General features: G+C 42.7%; 1 long non-coding RNA gene across 5 annotated transcripts in view; it reads left to right on the forward strand.

Moving 5' to 3' along the window:
- Nucleotides 1-12,639, forward strand: part of LOC125699716 (uncharacterized) — an 81,946-nt gene extending 69,307 nt beyond the window's left edge. For 3 of the 5 annotated variants that reach the window (XR_007379665.1, XR_007379664.1, XR_007379661.1), the window contains 5 exons: nt 3,811-3,859; nt 6,632-6,767; nt 7,659-7,759; nt 10,970-11,044; nt 12,275-12,639. This is a non-coding gene — a long non-coding RNA (uncharacterized LOC125699716). Of the gene's footprint in view, nt 1-3,810; nt 3,860-6,628; nt 6,768-7,658; nt 7,760-8,038; nt 9,242-10,969; nt 11,045-12,274 lie in introns of those variants that run through there. The other 2 variants (XR_007379662.1, XR_007379663.1) reach the window with 2 other exon arrangements.
- Nucleotides 12,640-18,674: the final 6,035 nt, after the last annotated feature.

The following is an 18,674-nucleotide window of genomic DNA, read 5'->3' on the forward strand; positions in this document are numbered from 1 at the left end:
AAGAGAGATCTGGGATTTAACAGAAACAAGCAGAAAAACAAAACAAAGTCAAAAAGGTGTGGAAGATGTGTGTGATAAGGAAAGAAGCACAGTAGAAAAAAAACTTAGAAAAGCCACAGGCTTTTCTTGGATGTTGGACTATGCCTAAAACCTAGATTTTGTCACTGCCTTACAAGGAGCAGGTACATTTGGACTGGTTAAAATGTTTATTGATGACAGTTCTGAAAGGCTGAATGGAAAGATGGCATGTAAAAAGCAAAATACTGCAAGTCTTGATCTTAGTGCTGCAATATAAACTAATTGGATTGTATTGGCATAAAGTAAATGAAATTCTGTCATAAAAATATAAGATAGTGTAGTGTAAGAGCAGGAATGCGTGAGCCACCCTATGGGGATAGATGAATTAGATCAGACAACTTTTTCGTACTAATTCTTAGCATCAGCACTTAAACAGTGAAGAATAACAACACAAAGGCACCCTAGCTCCTGGGCTGCCCTTGCCATTAGGCTGTCCAAGCCATGCAGGAAGGGTGTGAGCACTGCTGCTGCAAGGCAGAGGCTGGATCAGAGCTAGGATTTGTCCTGTGGAGCTGAGGAGATGTCTTAACATGTGAGAAGGCAAAGCTTAATACTAACATTCAGTATAAACAGCTATATAAACCTGTTACAAAATCATAGCCAGCCTTGCTGCTGTGTAGACATGCCAGCTTCTGTCTGCATAGCTTGCTTCTGCACTCTCATTGGGATGGAGAGCTGTTAAAGTGAGAAACGCAAAAATAAGATATATGGTGAGTACTAGAGGAGACTGACTGCTGCTAACACTGCCTGAGGGAGATCTCCACAGGGCTTGCCAGGGAGAGGTCCGCTCAGGTTTTCAAGCAGAAGTATTGCCTGCGAAAAGGTACAAAGTATGTAGGGCAAATGAAGCAGCAGGACCCCATTCCTGGGGATGAATCTGTCAAGGTGGGTGCATTTGTACTTTCATTTTGTAATGGCTGCTGCTTCTATGTGGGGTCCTGGCTGTCTTCAACTTTTAAGTGCTGCTTTGCTGCATAACATGTGGCTCTAGCAGCAGCTGCCTGCTGTCAGGTGAGATCATGCTGTGCCAGGCCATGAGGAAGCCTGGGGTGGCAAGTTCACATCCCTGTGCCTGCTTCAGGTCCCGTTGCTTCTGGATATCCTGTCTGGCCCAAGCCCTTGTAGCCCATGAACAATAGGCAGCCCTGTGGAAAGGCCTAAGTGTTGTCAAACATTCATTTCAGTATTCAACATTCAGTCTCGGGCATTTTGGCATTACATCCTTCTAGTTCTTCTTTTCTGTATTGCTGTTCCTTCTCATCTAAAATGAAGGCTGTTCTGTACTTAGTATCAGGGACTCTGGAAGGCAGTTTGGAGAATGCACCATGTGGCATGCTAAAACCATTGGTGCTTTCTTTTTTAACTTTTAAGGAGATTTCTTTATGCCATCAACCAGCTTGATTCCTCCAGAAATGCCTGGGCTGCCTGCTCTGCAATTCATTTTTGAGCAGCTGTCTTGAGAGGGAAATCTTGGAGTTCCCATAAACCATTCTCTAATCACTGTAGTCTTCTCAGATGCTAATCTCTACATCTCATCCTAAACCTTACGGTTGTAGAATCACTAAGTTTGGAAATGACCTTTAAGGTCATCTAGTCCAACCATCAAACCTTCGTGACACAGGAGATGGAGATGACCTCAGAGTCATCATCTCAGTTTAATTCTTTTCCTGATCTGCAGGCAGCAGTTATTCATTATTGTTCTCCAGCCACAGCACGACAGTCCTTACAGGCGTCCATACATAGGCAGTGTGCAGAAGAATACTCTTCCACTTGCTATAGATGAAGCAAGCAGGTGGTTTCAGACAGTGAGTGAAACTACAAGTCAGGAAAGCATGCAGAGCAAAACTCTTGCATGGTGGGCACTGGTGTGGTAATTTGTTCATCTAAGGCAGACAACCAAGAGTGTGGTAGGTGGTAACACACTGCAGTCTGGATGCAGAGATCTGCAGAGTGTCTGTTAGGTCAGTGTGTCTTCCTGCCACGGGGATTTGGATGATAGGTGGTAGGAGGTGTTCCAGAGTGTGGTGACCCTCAGTGAATAGTGAGCATAGCAGCAGCAGCAAGCTCAGGCCATGGCTTGATTTGCAGCATGAAACAGCATTCTATCATAGGTGCAGCCTGATGATTCTTACTCCCTTTTGTCAGCTGTGGTATGGGATATGAAAGGAAGAAGCAGAAGATACAGAAAAGCCCAGTGGAAACAGCAAATCATTAGAAAGGTATAGGAGAGACAGTTTAGGGTTAGATTTCTTGTTTAGATCTAGACTGTTATGTCAGTGGGCTGAAAAGGGAATAGGGAAAGAGAGGAATAGTTCTTTCCTGCCCTTACACTGCAGACTGAAAGCAAGGAAATTTGCCTTTAATGGTCCACCAGCATTTTAGCAGTGGAAATACCAGTTTGTACAGAACTGTGTTAATACCCTGCAATGTTAAATTTACAGAATGCATCTTTCTAGAGAGAGAAACATTTCTTACATGTGCAGTTCTGTTCTAGCTTCTGGCTAGAGGAGTCTATTTAGCAAGCACGATAACGAATGCAGAGATCACTTCTCCTGAATTGTGGGCAGAATAACTATATACTCACTCTCTGAGTGCTAACTAATTTGTATTAATGTTGCATTCAGCCCTGGAGTCAGTAAACTAGGAGTTCAACCCCTTATATTTATGCACAACCAGGAAGAGAGAAGTAGAGAATGGTCTTCATATAAGAAAGAAAATAAAGAAATTGCCATGGTAAGAAAATGCTGCGGGAGCTGGAATGACTGTGTCATTGAAGCTAGCATTGATCTCACCCATTTTATTTTTTTTCTTTCTAAAGCTAACTGAAAGTGAGTTGCAAAAGAAAATCAATTCTGAGAATCATTAGGGTTGGAAGGAACCTCTCCTGGGTCGCACAGTCCATCACTCCTATGATTGTTCCTAAACCAGCTCTAACAACTGGGTATCTACTCACATCTTTTATGATGGCTCTACATTTTTCTTCTACTGGTTGCAACCATAATGTTAAAACAAACATTCTTTAAAAAAGAAGCATTGCAATGCAAGCCCTTGGGTACGTTTTAGCTGACAGATAATCTTCAAGGCTCATTTACTTTTAAAAAGTTACAGTCTCCAAGCATCAATGTGTATTTACCTTTGCTGGTGCCAGGAAAATTAGAAATATTACTGCCCCTTTTCTTTGCTGTGGGCAGACCTCTCTCAGCCTCTCTCAGGCCTTCCTACTGATGTTTGTTAAGTGAATGGAAAAATGTCCAGTGTTCTTGAAAGTGTTGGATTATGAGGCAGTGTTTGTAGTTCTTTTCAAGGACAGGGAAACCTTGCTTTGAGACAGAACTGCAAGCTAAACAACAAATACATACTGGACACAGAGAGGACGCTTCCAGGAAGGTGTCACTGCTTATGTTTTGTGGGAGATTTGGTTTAAATCTCATAGCAGCTGCAGGTTAATTGCTGTAGCATGTTGTCACTGCTCTCTTAGGCTGCTTGGTGCCTCCTCCTGTGTGCCTCCAGCTTCCTCCCTCACCCTATCCTGTTTTGTTTTCAGAAAGCAAGATATATTAAAATTTCTCTCTAGTGCAAAATGCAAAGGTGCTTTATTTGAAAGCTTGGACGAAGAAAGTCCAACTGTCCAGTCTTTACCTTTCATTATGTGCTGCCCTTCTAATACCAGGAGGATATAATATAGTAGTAGGATAATGCTACAGTAGTGTAACTAATATTCTTCCTTTCCAGTGTAAGACCTCTTCTGAACATAGATGAGATGACCATGTCTGCACAAAAGGTAGGACTTCTGGCTGAGTGATATTGCACCCAGAAATGTGCTTTGTGGCAAAAACACCAGTCTTTCCATTCTACTTTATTTATTAAACAGACGAGAGTCTATGCAATTCAGAATGATGTTACGGTGGCTGCGTTTCAAAGTGAATTCAGTCAAAAAGGATTTCAGTTAGAGAAATATTGCATTCCAGCCAGGAAATTTCTAATTGGTATTTTGTAATCCAGTGACGTTGCCTCCAAGAATCTTTCCAGGGTTATTATGGATGAGACACATGGTCCACGAGCTTGTGGGTTTCCTGAATGACAAATAAGAAACACCTGCGTAGGTTGCTCTGAAAGTAATACCTCCTACTTATTTCTATAGAGACTGCACCAGCTATAAAGAGCACAGTAACACTATCAGAAAAAGCAAATTCTCATCTGCAAAATTCTGCTTTTTGATAGAGACCACAATGTAGCTACCCATTTTCATTAGCAATGAGTAAGGTCCTGCATGCCATGCTTCTGAAAATCTACACCACTGGAGGAGACCCACTGTTTCATGGCTGCTATGATGGTATAATTGCTAGGAAAGTGTTGTCCAGCAGCCTGAACAGATAGAAGTCAGAAGGTGCCTTACGTGGACTATACAGCAGCTGTGGTAGGACGCTCCAGCCAAGACTGGCAATGTGTTCCATGGCATTCAAACTGGTATGGGACCTGACGTTACCTTGTTGCAAGGGAGGGGTTGTCGTCTTCTCTGTTTTGATGCTGGAAAAGTGAGCCTTCAGCTTAGTTAGCATCAGAGTTGATGATTTGTCTGGGTTCCAGGAAATCCAGAAGGATCACCCCTTTCCTATCCCAACAATGCACATCACTTTACCAGCTGAGGGCTGTGTCTTGAATTTTTTAGTTGATGGGAGAATTCATGTGTTGCTACTCCAAGAACTGCTGCTACTTTGGCTTGTAGTGGTAACATCATGTCTTGGCACCAGTAATGATATGATCCAGAAAACTGTTGCCTTCAGCCTTGTATTTGTTCAATAGGTCCTGCCAAACTTACAGACAATGTTCTTTCTGTATCTGCATGAGCATTCATGGGCCTCATGAGGCAAAAACTTTGCGATATTTCAACACTGCTACAGTAGTTTCCAACACGCTGAAGATAATGTTCTGCTCTGTACATAGTTGGTCATGATCTGATAATTTGCATGGATGTGCTGATCGAGATGCTGTTCGTTTCATGGTGTGACAGATGTGCATGGCCGTCCAGAACATGACTTGTCTCTAACGTTGCACTCGCTACTGCTGACACGCACCACCCGCCGCCTCACTGTGCTCACACCCTCAGACCCACTGTGTTGGTCTCCAGAAACGTTCAGCAAGCGCTGATGAATGTTGATGGGTGCCATTTTTTCCACATGGAGCAATTCAGTTCCACCCCTTTGCTTCGTCTGCACTTCTGTGTCAGATGCCATTCCACCAGACTGCCCCTCTGCTGCCATCTGTCACATGGCAAATGAATGTAATGGGATATTGGTGGGAAGGTTCAGCCTCTGCTGCCATACCACCAACATCTGCGTCTGATGTACTGGACCAACATCACAAAATACAAAATGTTACTTTCAGAACAGCTTTTCCATTAAGTTTTCTATTAACAATATGTTTGAGTATTCCTGTGCAGGAATTAAACCTTTACACGTAGGCTCAGTTATGGGGATGCAAGTCAGAGAAGGGGGCTGATGAACACTCCTTTCCCAATCTTGGATGTTACCTTTTTAAAGCAGTAGAAGAGTGAACCCAGAGAAGAGTTTTTTGGGAGCTGGCATGCAGCACTGCACACTGGGCTGTGGATTTGTCCCTTTGCTTCTCACTGTCTAGTCTCAGAGATAAAAGATGAAATAATTCAGTAATAACCTAATGCTTTGCACTAATCTGATATCTCACACTTTTATGATTTAGAAAAGAGGCAGTTAAATTATAATATCAAGAAAGCTGCAGCATAAAGCTTTACTTCGATTGCATAATTTTGCAGCAGCAATTACCTCAGCTACAAATTTAATTTAAAATCTCTTTGAAAGCACAGTCTGTGTTATCGCAGAATATACTTGAAATCACTGAAGGATGATTTCATTCCAAGTCTGGAGATAGTATTTAATAGCCAGGAGAGAAACCTGTGCGCAGCCACACCTTCTTACTTATTAATAAGTTCTGCTGTAGCAATTACAAATCCTGACTTCCACAGATTCATTTACACTTGGCAAAATGTGAATTATAAACAATGTTTGCCAACTTAATGCAGTTGCATTCTTTCACCTAGCTGGAAAATAGATGGGAACTATTGAAAATGATCCTAATCATGATGCTATTAAGAAAGATGCAGAGAAAATACTCTGATAAACATCGCAGTGTCTGCCTACCATTATCTTATATTTTCCTTCATGATTCATGGTATCTTAGCAACCATATAGGCCTGATAGCTCTAATGTCTCTAAAAATGATGCACTTGGAAATCTATCACTTAAGGTCTGGTGCTCAAATAACGACAGTCTTTTCTTTGATGGCAGGTTTCAAGCCAAATAAATACACAAGAATTAGAGCAGCTTTCTTTGGCTGGATCTTCATTTTTGCACGGTTATTCAAACTGGGCAAGGAAAGGATTTTGTAATCCAGGCTTAATCTGTATAGATTTTGGATGTGCATATATATATTAATTAACTATATGGATTCAAAAGAATGTCAGAAGAGCGCTGGGTTATTGATTGATAGAGAGTTGTCTTTGTGCATTTATCAGCAGGGGTGAAAATGTGAGTCTCCTATCAGGACAAGGAAAAAGTTATGGATTTATCGTGTGTGTGAGACTCCGGGCATCCCCCTGTTTGCTGTAGAGCTATTAACTGCTTGATTGCTACTGACCAGACCTGATTGAAGAGGTAATCTGTTGACTGTATGAATACCCTTGATATTAAGAGTGGGCTTCCCAGCTTGTGCCGTATGTACGACAGGCAGTTCACTTCAGATGCTTTTAGAAGATGTGTTCTGGCCTGTGACTTTCCCTCAGAGGAGGACTGGCTGCTGGGGTGGGAGTGCTGCTGAGCCAAAGCCTGAATTGCCATCTTTGGGAGAGGACAGAGCAGGAGATATGCACCTGTGTACAGGTTACCAGCACTGTGCCACAGGGAGCTCCATCACCTCTCGTAGAGGCGTCAGCACCTGGGGAAATTGTGACTTAAACCCCCAAACCTGAGAAACAGAACCAGCTGCATTTCTGAATTGTTTCCTCTTTGCGCTATGAATATTATCCCGATAAAAACTGTTGAATCAGATGTTTTGCAGTTCTTCAGAACAGAGGATTGAATGTCGATGATGTTTGCTAACTGCCGCAGGCATAATTCTATTAGATGCTGAGCAGACCACATTTACATTTAAAAATACAAGTAATCAATGTATGTTAATGTATGCCCTTCATGCATTTTGTGCCAAAGCATTTTTGTAGCTTTTCAAAATGGTCATGCTTTTGCGGGAAAAAACCTTTCAGAAATGCATCAGCAACACTGGCTGTTGGTTTAGCTTGTTTTTCTGAGGTATCAGTAAGCGCACACAAGGAGAGGCACAAGTGACACATGTGAGCACAGCATGCAGGCCAGCACACAGCCATGCAGATATTCCCAACAAGCGTTTACCTGCTCTTGTTGTTAAGCCTTGGAAGTGCTTATGCTTTGCAAATCTGATTAGCAAAATGTTCACGATCATAATTTCAAAACAAAGTGACACCTGCTGTGATCCTGTTAGTGAAATTTGACACGAGTCTGTGTTACTTTCAGGTACGTTGGCAGATGATGACATTACTGCAGGAGAAGGTACGTTGCGAATCCATGAGAACTCATAGCAGCTGTTTGCATTATAACCTCAGCATCAGTGTGAAGTAAGTGAAGAGCACTAGAATGATTACCCTTGGAAAGATATGTCATCTATGTCTTGTTTAACCCTGAGTGGGTTGGGGTTACAGCACCTGAGGATGGTGTGTGGGTCACTCTCACCCATTCTTGCCAGAACTTATTTTGCAGCATCTCTATGAGTCGTAATTCCATGAGAATTATGAAACTCAGTGTGCTGTCAATGTGCTGTATGAAAGAAATTGCTGCAGGCTTTGCCTGAGCTCACTGCTGTGCCAGTGTATCTCAGTTGTTTCTCTCCCTTTTAGAGCTTACTGGCATGTTCATAATGGATAGTGCTCCATTCTTCCTTGGCTAGAAACACACAGTCCCTTTTGGTGAAGAAATTGTGACTTTGGACCTCAAGTCAAAACCTGCTTTGTTACAAACCGTGGGAAGTACAGTCTGTGAGTGTTGATCCCAGTTAACCTGGTGTTTGCTGCCCACCTCTCTGTGTCCTGATCCATATGGAGCAGCACTGGGTGACCATGCACTGCTCTGGACTTTCAGATGTTGAGAAATGTCCTGAAGGCAGATTGTTTGACAGAATGTTTGAAAAAATTTTCCCTGATTTTGATCAGAGCCATTGTGATCTTGATGGTCCTAAAGCCCTGAAAAAGGAGGCGAGGCTTGGCAGAGCATCTAAGACTACATATGGTTTACAAAATGCCTCAAAAATGCTGGGAATGGGCCTGTATCAGACTTCAGCCCTTCCTGACTGTGCTTCCAGAGTTTCTACCATTTTTTTGAGGCCTCTTTTTATTTTATTCTCAAAAACTCTGCTAACAAAGCCACCTTTGTTGAGCTATTATGTATTGACATCCAAAGAACATTTTGAATTGTACATGAAGGAAGGCTAATTCTGCACATGGTTCCTGGAATATTTTGGCTATGGTGTGATTTTGATGCAAAGTTTGGAAACTGTGCTACAAGGTGCCTTTTTAAAACAAAAAAAACAACAAAAACAAACCCCAGGCATACTGTCAGAAATTCATCAGCAGTTCCTCCTGAGTAATGTACTTTTCCAGAGACAAGTGAAAAAATGTCAAAACCAAATAAAGAATAGCTGTGTTATAGGAGCTATTCGAGATCCAATTTAGCCTTTCTTATAAGTTTCCCTTCCAGTAAGCTGCTCTTCTCATGTTTTCTTCCAGTAAATGAGATGTGCATAACTCAATCGTATTAGAGAATTGATCCCTTTCAAAAACATGCCAACAAACAAACAAACAGAAACTTCTGAATGGCAAAAGAGGAAAAAATAAAGGGTGCCAGTTTCCTAACCCTTTGGCTCACGTTCCTGGCTTGTCCAGCTCTCCCTCCATTCACAGGAGGATCTGCAGAGTTACACTGATAAGAATTCAGGTCACAGGAGATTTCTAGTAATGGTCTGGATTAAATCCATCCATACATTCATCTTTCTGTACACTAGATGCGAGTCTTGGATATAAAAGCTGCCGATCCCCAATTTTTCATTTCCGAATAAACCATTTGGAAGGATTTTTCTCTTTCTTCCACTGGCGTATACTGGGAGTAACTTCTTTCAAGCAAATAATATTATGCTGGCAGTTACAGCGGCAAGAGGAGCAATAGGGCAGAGACAGAGTTTTGTGATGTGTTATATTTTAAAATGACACATTTGTCTGGTATGGGGTGGCTGAAATGCAGATTCAAGACTGAATAGAAATATTTCTGCATTAAATTCAGTATTTCTGCCACAAATCTTCTGTTGGTATAAGCAGATGAAGCACTCCTGATTTCAACAGCCCCCTGAGGCGCTGACCCACGGTATTTATTTCTAATCCGTTCTGGGCTTTGTGACCTTGCTTGGTTCATTTGCCTGTTACGTGCAAATACTCCTTGCAGATTCTGCAGCAGGGGTGAAGCCAAGCTCTGGCAGGTCAGAAAGTGTGCTGTGAGCAAGTGTGCTTTACTGAAGGGGAAAGGAAAAACACAGCTTTTGTACAGTATGGTCCATTGCCACTTCCAATGGGGTTAATAGGGCAACTACAGGCAAATGGCATGGCAGGAGAGGAATTAATGTGTCTCATAAACTGCTTTAGGAATCGGATGGTATTTTTGGTTGTAACAAAATATTTACATAGGCTGCTCTGAAAGTAATGCTTCCTATTTATTTCCATGGAAATTACTACAAAGAGCACTGTAGCACTAGTTGGCAGAGCAAGTTCTCAGCTACAGACTGCTCTTTTTCAACATAGCCACCACCATGAGCTGTGCATTTTTACCAGTGATAAACAAATACCTACGTGCTGCACTCATACAAATCTACATGGCAGTGGAGGTGCCCCACTGTTGCTGTTGCAGCTGTTGAAATGCGCCACCCAGCACTTCATCGCGCTCACACCCACTATTTGGTCTCCAGAAAGATTCAGCCAGCACTGGTGAGTGGTGGGGGGCTGGCGGTGGAGTGAGGCCAGCTCCTCAGGAGGATTGAAATGTTGTGGGCATTGTGACCTGGTAACCCTCCTGTTCAGAAACCCTCTGCCACTATGATCCTTTAGAACTGAGACATCAGACTGAGGAGTTTTCCAGTTAGTTCTTTTAAAGGAGACTGATGTGTAGCAGTGCCTAGAAGTTGGCTGCCCAGTTTGTGAATGGTTTCTGCTGCTAGCGCTATTTCAGAACAGCACTTTTCTGACTGCATAGGAGGTGCAAGCTCAGAGCCACTCACGTAAGCTTTGCCTTAGGGGTATCAGCAGTAGTAGAGTCTCTAATGAAAAAAAAACACCTGAAACAACAACAAGAGAAATGAGGAAAATGAAGATTTTCAGACAACATGTCTTTTATCTGTGCCTCCGCTGGGTGAGGTGAGTGCTTCTGTTCTGTGTTATAGCTGAAGTCACAGCTATATGCAGAGGGGGTGCTGGGAGGCTGTTCTAATTAAAACTGGCTCTGACTTATGAAATTCAGGATGCTGGGAGGAAGCTGTCCAGGATGATTAAAACACTATCTGAATGTTGACACAGATCAGTCTGAGATCCATTTCTAAGCCTTTCTTTGGTTGTGAAATTGTCTGCGGTTTTTGTAGCTGTTGTTTGTTTGCTGGGTTTCTTTTTTTCTCCAGCATTGGAAACTACATTGAATATTTTCTCTTCAGTGACAGATCAGGCTGACCGCTGCAGGTGCTACAATAAGGTACCTGGCTGTTGCCAGCAGATTTTTCTTTTTCTTTCTTTTCCCAGGAAGAAGCCCATATCCTCCTTGAACCCTCTGCCTGGTTGTGTGCAATTCTGTAGCAATTCATTTCTTCATGAATGGTAAGAAGAAACATAAGAGAAGTGCTAGAATTGGGCTGGCTTTTTTTGTCTCACTTGCATGGTTTGAAGCACTTCTCAGCCTTCTCATCCCCATAGCAGCAGGCAGAATGGCAGTCCTATATCCCATCCTGCTGGCTGCTTGTAACACCCTCACTGACCTCTGCTTTCCTCTTCCCTGTTCCTTCACCTGCTGGCATTGTGAGATGTAAGGCATGCTTCTTCAGGAGTGCAGCTTGGACACTATGCTGAGGGTGTTTTCCATCTTCCTCCCACCCACCACATCTCAGTTTATTCTGCAGCCAGCCTTATTTTTCCTTTTCCCTGTGTCCTGTTACTTGCCTCAGCAGTATCTCAGGTAGAATTTCAGACAGAATTTCAGGTGTTCAGGCAGGTTAACTTCAGCTGAAAATCTTGAAGGACAAATAGTAGACGCAGCACCAAACCTGCTACTTATGTCAGTATGTCAGTATAGACTGGAGCTGGAGTTCAGCAACAAAATTCATCTTAAGCATTGTCTTTAAGTCAAGACTAAGTCGTAGGTTTAAATGGCAAATAATTGTTTAACACCTACGTGAGATTTTATTTGCTGTGATGAATCACTTGGAAAATTTCACTAGTCTCTGATGCTACAGGGCACATTCACATTTGTCAGCAGATCAGTAAATATTTATGTGAGATGCACAAAGTGGCTATAAGCTCCAATTTTTTGGAAATGGCAGATCTTTACCAATAGGTGTGAAGCTTCCTGGTCCCACGCAGCCTCTGCACCTCTATCTCATTAAAGTTTCAACTCAGAATTTGAAAGCTTCTGTGTTTAATTAAACTTTTCGTGAGTTCTACTCTGTGTATCAAGTGCAGCATTTTGCTGCAAACCTGTCTCTAGCAGCAGTCTCCTTTCTGACAGTAAATCTGGCTCAGAAGTTCCAGCTCTGTCCCCTTCATTCTGCCCCTCTCTGCAGATGGTAACCCCAACCCTTTTGCCATTTTTTGGTTTTGCAGAACCACTGAAATGATCTGGACTAAAAAAAATCCAACATGACCCAACTCTCAAAGCACCCCTAAGACTTCTTTCTTTCTTTATTATTTTTATGTAGTTTGCTGATGTGCAACTCCCAAATCACTGCGATGATGCCGACTTTGTTCAAATTCGAAATGAATTAATTTATAATTTGCCAAAAATGAGGCGAGACTTCACTTTTTCTGGCTCCTCCTTCCCTTCTCTCCTTCCAGGAAAAGACTGTGTGAATAGCTAACTTGTGTTCAGCTTTGATGCCATATTGTTTGGGAAACTTCCTGAAGCTTCAGAGGCACTCTTCGGTAGAGCGGCACAGCCAGCCAGCAGATGGGGAGGAGCGCTTGGATTTCTGTGAAACAAATGTGTTTTGTTATGCCAAGGGATGGCATTCAAGCAGATAAATAATATGCATACTGCATGCGAAGATGTGGAAGTGGAAACATACAGAACTAGCGCTGGAGTCAGTGCTCCCTGCGAGGGAGCCTCCAACACACTGCAGTCCGCTTTGCTGAGTGCACCACTGCCAACCAGGAGCTGATGGCGCAGCTGAGATCAAGAAGTGTTTTAATTTCTTAATAAATTTCACAGCTAGATGGCTTTTTCATTTGTACACTGTAGACAGAGTAGTTTTTGCATCCCTTGCTTTACTGTTGACTTATTCAGGAATTCCTGAAGAATGGCAAATACTTTGCAGTAGTTTTATTTTGGATGGAATCTGAATGAAATTCCTTGAGAAACTCAGAAGTTTCTGGAAGCCAGATTTTCTTGTGGTTTGGAAGGCTTTCTGCCACTTTGTGCTACGTTGGCGTAACCAGTATACATGAGTTCTAGTATGTGCGCAGTGCTGAGATGAAACGCTTTCCAAACCCTCTCTGAGGCTGTGTGGTCAGGGGAGGTTCAGGTTGGTTACTGGGGAAGATGTCTTCTCAGAAAGAGTGGTGATGCACTGGCACAGACTGCCGGTGGTGAGTGGTGGGGTCACTGTCCCTGGAGGTGTTCAAGAAAATGGACATGTGGCACTGAGGGACACGGTTCAGCGGGCATGTGGGGATGAGTTGATGGTTGGACTAGATGATATGAGAGGTCTTTTCCAGCCCTAATGATTCTATCATTCTCTGGTCCTCTTTATCCAAACCTGTCTCCCATCTGAGCAATGGGGACAATTGGGAATATTCCACAGCAGTTTCCACTGGACGTAGAGTGTATTCTTGCCCCACAAGGAGGGAGAGATTAGATTCAGTGAGAGCAAAAAGCACAAACTGTCAGTTGCCATGAGAGGAACACTAAAAGGTCTAATTTAATCCATCTCCTCATGTTGGTGCGCCTCGTCCCAGAAAGCTTCCTTCTGCTCGCCTGTGTGGAATAAAACACTTGGAGACAGCAATTACTGGGAGATGATAAATTAGATTGTGCCTGCCACTTGGGAAAGAATGTTTCCCAACTAACGAGCCTCTGCTTCGGGGACGTTTGCAAAGCTGTGTGCTCCAGTGGCTCTGACACACTCCTGGTTATGGTCGCACACGGCTCGGCACTGCGTTCTAGACAGCTGAGCATGGAACTCTGTTGCTTTTGGGAGAGGCTGGCTAATTAATTCCTAATTTATTAGGATTTTGTGATCAGTGACAACACTTAATTGGCTTAAATGTGACCTTAGTTTTAATGGTACTTGCTACTGTCGCGACCTCAATGTCTTCTGCATCTCATGGGCTGCGGGGCAACCAAGGCAGGGAGCTTACCTTCCTATGCACAGGCAGAGTGACTGTAGTGGCTTTGGAAAACAGGAGACACCATTTATTTGTTACTCTTATTCACAGGAATTTTTCCCCTTTTATTCTCACTGGATATATGTATTTTTAAAAAGATGCAATTTAAACCATGCAGCATTTAATTTCCCATCTACTAGGTCCTCAATCCATTGTATTTTTTAGTGCTGTTACTATGTAAATGGTTACCAAGTGAATAACTGCTCTCATAAATAGTCACAGCAAGAAATTACTTTAGCTTCCTATGCTAATAGACAGTGGATCTTATTAGTAGGGCTTATTAATTGGTTTGGTATCTTATTTAGTTAAAATTGGTGTGGCAGTGAGTGGAAAAATAAATCCTTGTTAGGCCAGTGGGTTCCTTATTGTATGCCCTAGTGTGTATCATATTCAGAGAACTTTAGAAACAGTGGGTAAGGCTCCAAACACTGCTGACAGTTTCACAGGTATTATATAGATTTTTAAAGGGGGAGAATAAGAACCAGCATTAGAGTTGCACTTCAGATGTGGATGTAACCAGCTCCCGGTCCTGTATGTAAATAGCATGGTTTGATCAGCTTTGCCAGAACAGCCTATTTGCTTCTGCAGAATGCTTCCAGAGCTGGCTGCTCATGTCCCAGGGTGGCACAGTGAGCCCATGTGTGCTGTGCATTGCTGTGGGTGTTGGTGGGAGCTGGGAGTGCTGTAGTGTGTGGGGACTCCAAGCAGTGTTTTGTTTGCCAACAGAACTGTGGTGTCTGTCAGAAAGCACCCCTCCACTCTTCAAGTTAAGATGCTCCTTGTGTCCAGAGTTATCTGCATCTCTGATAAATCAGTCCTGACTTGTTTTTCCACTTTTTTTTTCTTCTTTCTTTTTTTCCTCTCCTTTAAAAAAAAATAACAAAAGTGCTAAATGTGCAGTTATGCTGCAGTGTCAGCCAAAAGCATAATTAATGCTGCAAACATAATATGATTTTAAAAGATTATCTCTGGTACTGACAAAATATCAGCAAGTCAGTCTGTACTGAGGTACAAAATCCATACCTTCAACGTATCTGGGGTCTTTGGGTTATGTCAGCGCACGTCTTTTTGTACCTGTTCTTATTGGTGTGGTTTCGTTGTTGTTGTTGGATTGTGTTGGTTTTTTCTTTTTCTTTTTTGATATAAAAATAATATTTTACTTTTATTTTTAAAATAGCAGCACTTCTGCTTCTGTATTTTCCTCCTCTTGCTGCTCAGCTCCCATTGGTTCCTGTGGAAAGTGTACAGAGACACTCGCAGGCCTGACCTTGGTTGGAGAACAAATCTCTCCTAATCTCGCCTCGCCTCTCATCACCCAAGTTTCAGTCTGGGAAGGCTTTGGGTAGACCTGTGGAGAATGTGTCATGGGTTTACTTAGTCTGTGTGATGCTTTGGAGAGGACAGTTAGCAGGAGATTGCAGTCTGTGTCCTGTGAGATGATGGTAGAGCTTGAGCATGCATGAAAAATCCAGCGCCTTTGGGTTTTTAACTGTTGTTTCATAGAGAGAGGCCATGTTCTGGGTGGCAGTGGACAGAAAGTAAAGTTAAAAAAAAAAAAAAGCGTCTGGTCTGATGAAAGCATCTCTTAACCTTGATCAAATGGGATCATTTGATACGTGCACTGCTGAACCCAGAATCTTTTGTACCAGCAAGAGGGGCCACCAAAGGCAGAAAATAACAGACTTGTAACAAAGGGAGTGCTCCTTCGTGTCAGCACTGCTCAAAGGTAGCACTGCTTCTGTGCAGAAAGGCTTACAGTCTCACTAAGACCTTTGCTAACTCTTCATTCCTATGTGAAGACACAACTCTGAACATGTGAAATTGTTGAACTTCTAGCAGTAAGAAAGATACAGACAGTTTATTACATTCCGTGCTTGATTCCTGATTGGAACGAAGTGGTGGGATCCTAATGGATATGAAGCCTTCAGTCTCTTTCACTCCACAATTCTCCTCATGCTGGAGTTTGAAAGAAATTTTGTTTGTCAGCTTTTGAATCTGTGGTTTGCAGCTGTAGCAAAACATTTGGAGAGAAAACCTATTTTCTAAAATCTACTTAGGGTAAAATGGCCTTTTTTTATTGTTTACTTCCTGCATTTGAAAGAAGTTTTGTTAAAGCCCAGCTTCTGCACCTGCGTTCCTCCAGAAAACTGTCTCTTCAAATTCTCCAGACTGATTTGTCATTTTCTTACGTGCCAGAACCGGTTGTATCTCTTATTGCATTACATTGCTGACATCGGGTAATGCCTCATGACAGATGCGGCTGCACATCACTGCACTGAGGAGCTACAGGAGGAGCGGAGGCCCAGCTCCGGGGAAGGGCTGATATCTCCTGCACATGAGTTGTGCTTACAGAACTTTAAGTCCAGTGGGCAGTCGTGTTTGTTATCTTTCTCTTTCTTCTTCTTCTTCTCTTTTTTTTTTTTGATACAAGTGTGAAGGAAGATCAAAGTCTGGGAAAGGCTGAGTGATAGGCATCTTTCTGCTTGCTTTTTCTCTCTGTGCACATATCTACCTCATCTCTCAGCTTCCCGCCGGCGAGGGCTGAACAGAAGGTCTCCTTGAAATCCACGTTGTGTGTTGACCAGCAGCAGTCTTCAGAATTCAATCCAAGTTCCTCTCGGCCTTTGCTGGCCCGATTTAATCAAAGCAGAGGGCACCTGCTCGTATTGCCAGATGAAAGATTTAGACAGAAAACTTGTTCTGGACAAAAGGGTTTCCATGTAAGCCAAAATTCTCTCGCTTTTGTTTTTTGGGTGTTGTGCTTTAGATAAAAAGGGTGAAGTAACGCTTCTGCCTTGTGAAGGCCCTGCAAAACGGAATGGGTACAGTGTCATCTAGGGATTTCACAGCAAATAGGGTGTTCTGGGACCCGCACCAACAGAAATAAACGTGGCCTCGTGGAAAAAAATTCTTTAGAAAAACACTGGCCTTCATTTAAATACCCCACATAGTGGAAAATGTACAATATCGCTCCCTTTATAATTTAGTGGATTAATTCTCTCTTAGTTAACAGTTCTTTAGTTCTACTTTGGCAATAACAAATTTCAGTCTTCACCCCATGATCCTCATATCTGTAAAAGCACAAAGCAAAAACCCCCTTGTTGGACATGATGACTAAACTTGTGGTTTACATGGTCTGTAGTACCATTAGCATTGCTTTTTCTCCTGTCTTCTACAGCAGGAGTCGAACAAGATGCAGAAAGCATGTGCCCTCCCAGGTGTGTGTGCCTGTGAGTGGCACAGCACTGCTCAGGGTGCTTTCCATCCTTTCCAGCCCCACGGCCATTGTGCATTTCAGCTTCTCGTCTCTTACTGTTGTGCATGCTCTCTGTTCCATGACATGTTCAGTAACTGTGATAGCCTGACATTCTGGAGCTGAGTTAGCTTTTGCCGTTTCATACCCTCCTTCAAATATGCAGTACCCCAGAAGGATAATTGTTCTTATGTTTCCATTTCTTATGTTCTGTTTTCCTATTTTATTTCCCTCCTATTGCTGTGGTGGTTTTCCTTTCTGGCTCTTAACTTAAGAAAATGCTCTATAATTGCTTTGATTTTATAGCACTTAAAGGATACTGATGCACTCAGAAAAAGAATAAAGCAAAGCAACCCAAACCTAAACACCCCCCTGGCTCTCTCCAGCCATGCACACCTATTTACCTTCCAAGGGAGTTTCTTACAAGCCTGCAGGAGCTGCAGGGAGACACAGAGCTCAGCAGGGCATGGCCAGCAGGAGGCTCACGCAGACGTAGAGGGACTGCTCAAGCTGAGCGACATGTCATAACTGGGTTTCATTATGTTCTCACAGTTCTCTTATAGCTGAAATTTTTTCTGAGATTTGATGAGAGCTGAGATAGCTTTCTGTTTTTCCGTAGAGCTTCAACTTTGTATCAGAGAGAAAGAAAAAGAGAATTGAGAACAAGATGCTTGTTCGTTCCCTTTTGCCTGACGGATATGTCTGAGCTAGATCTGCAGTAGATTATAGGTAGACGTTTGCCTGGACTTTCTTCCCCTCATGCCTCAGATGCAGTTCTTCTTCTGCAGTTCATTTTCCTTAGTTGTTAAGTGACGCTGTCACTGTGTGTGAGAGAATGCTTTTGCCAACTGTTCTGTAATGAACTGGGGGGAATTCTGCTTGTCACATGGGTGGTCAGTCTCACGCTTTCTCTCCTGTGCTCTTCTGTGGGGTCTAACCTCTACAAAATATAAATCAATATGCTGAGTTCAGGAACGTCAATTCAGTAAATGCATTAATGTCAAAGCAAATGGCAGTCTTACCAGCTCTGCTGATACAAGTTATTATTCTGTTTATGCTTAAATATACCGTACTGCTTCCAGAGAGCCTGTTGTGGCTTACCCCTCCAAAAAGAATATAAATCTGTGACTGTCAGCAGACTGCTTTTCCTCAGCCTTCCAAAGCAAGCACGTGGCAACTTCTGTGCTATAGTAATCATGAGGGAGGCTTCTTCAAGGTAAAAGCTGGAGCCTTATGATGGAGCACAAAAAGGTGCCAGCACAATGTTGAGCACGTGAGAGTGCACATGCATAGCACAGCAAGCTGCTACTCTGTCGTTCTCAAACTCCAGTTTTTTAATAATAGCATTGTTTGTATATTACAGTACCGTTGGGTATACGTTTATGTACATTTGCCAATGAGCTGGCGAGCTGCATTGCAGCATTGTGATGAGGCAAAAAAGTAAGAGCTGTTGTTCCCAACGTTGGAAACAACTGTGGCTTAGCCACCATCTTGTGATGAATTTTCTAGGAAAGCTCTAGTTTTAGTTATGTCAAACAAGAGGGGTCTCTGTTAAAACATCTGAAAGGGCGTCAGTTGTCACGATTTTTAAATAAGCCG

The sequence above is a fragment of the Lagopus muta genome, chromosome 13, assembly GCF_023343835.1.
Source record: "Lagopus muta isolate bLagMut1 chromosome 13, bLagMut1 primary, whole genome shotgun sequence".
Classification (NCBI taxonomy): Eukaryota; Metazoa; Chordata; class Aves; order Galliformes; family Phasianidae; genus Lagopus; species Lagopus muta.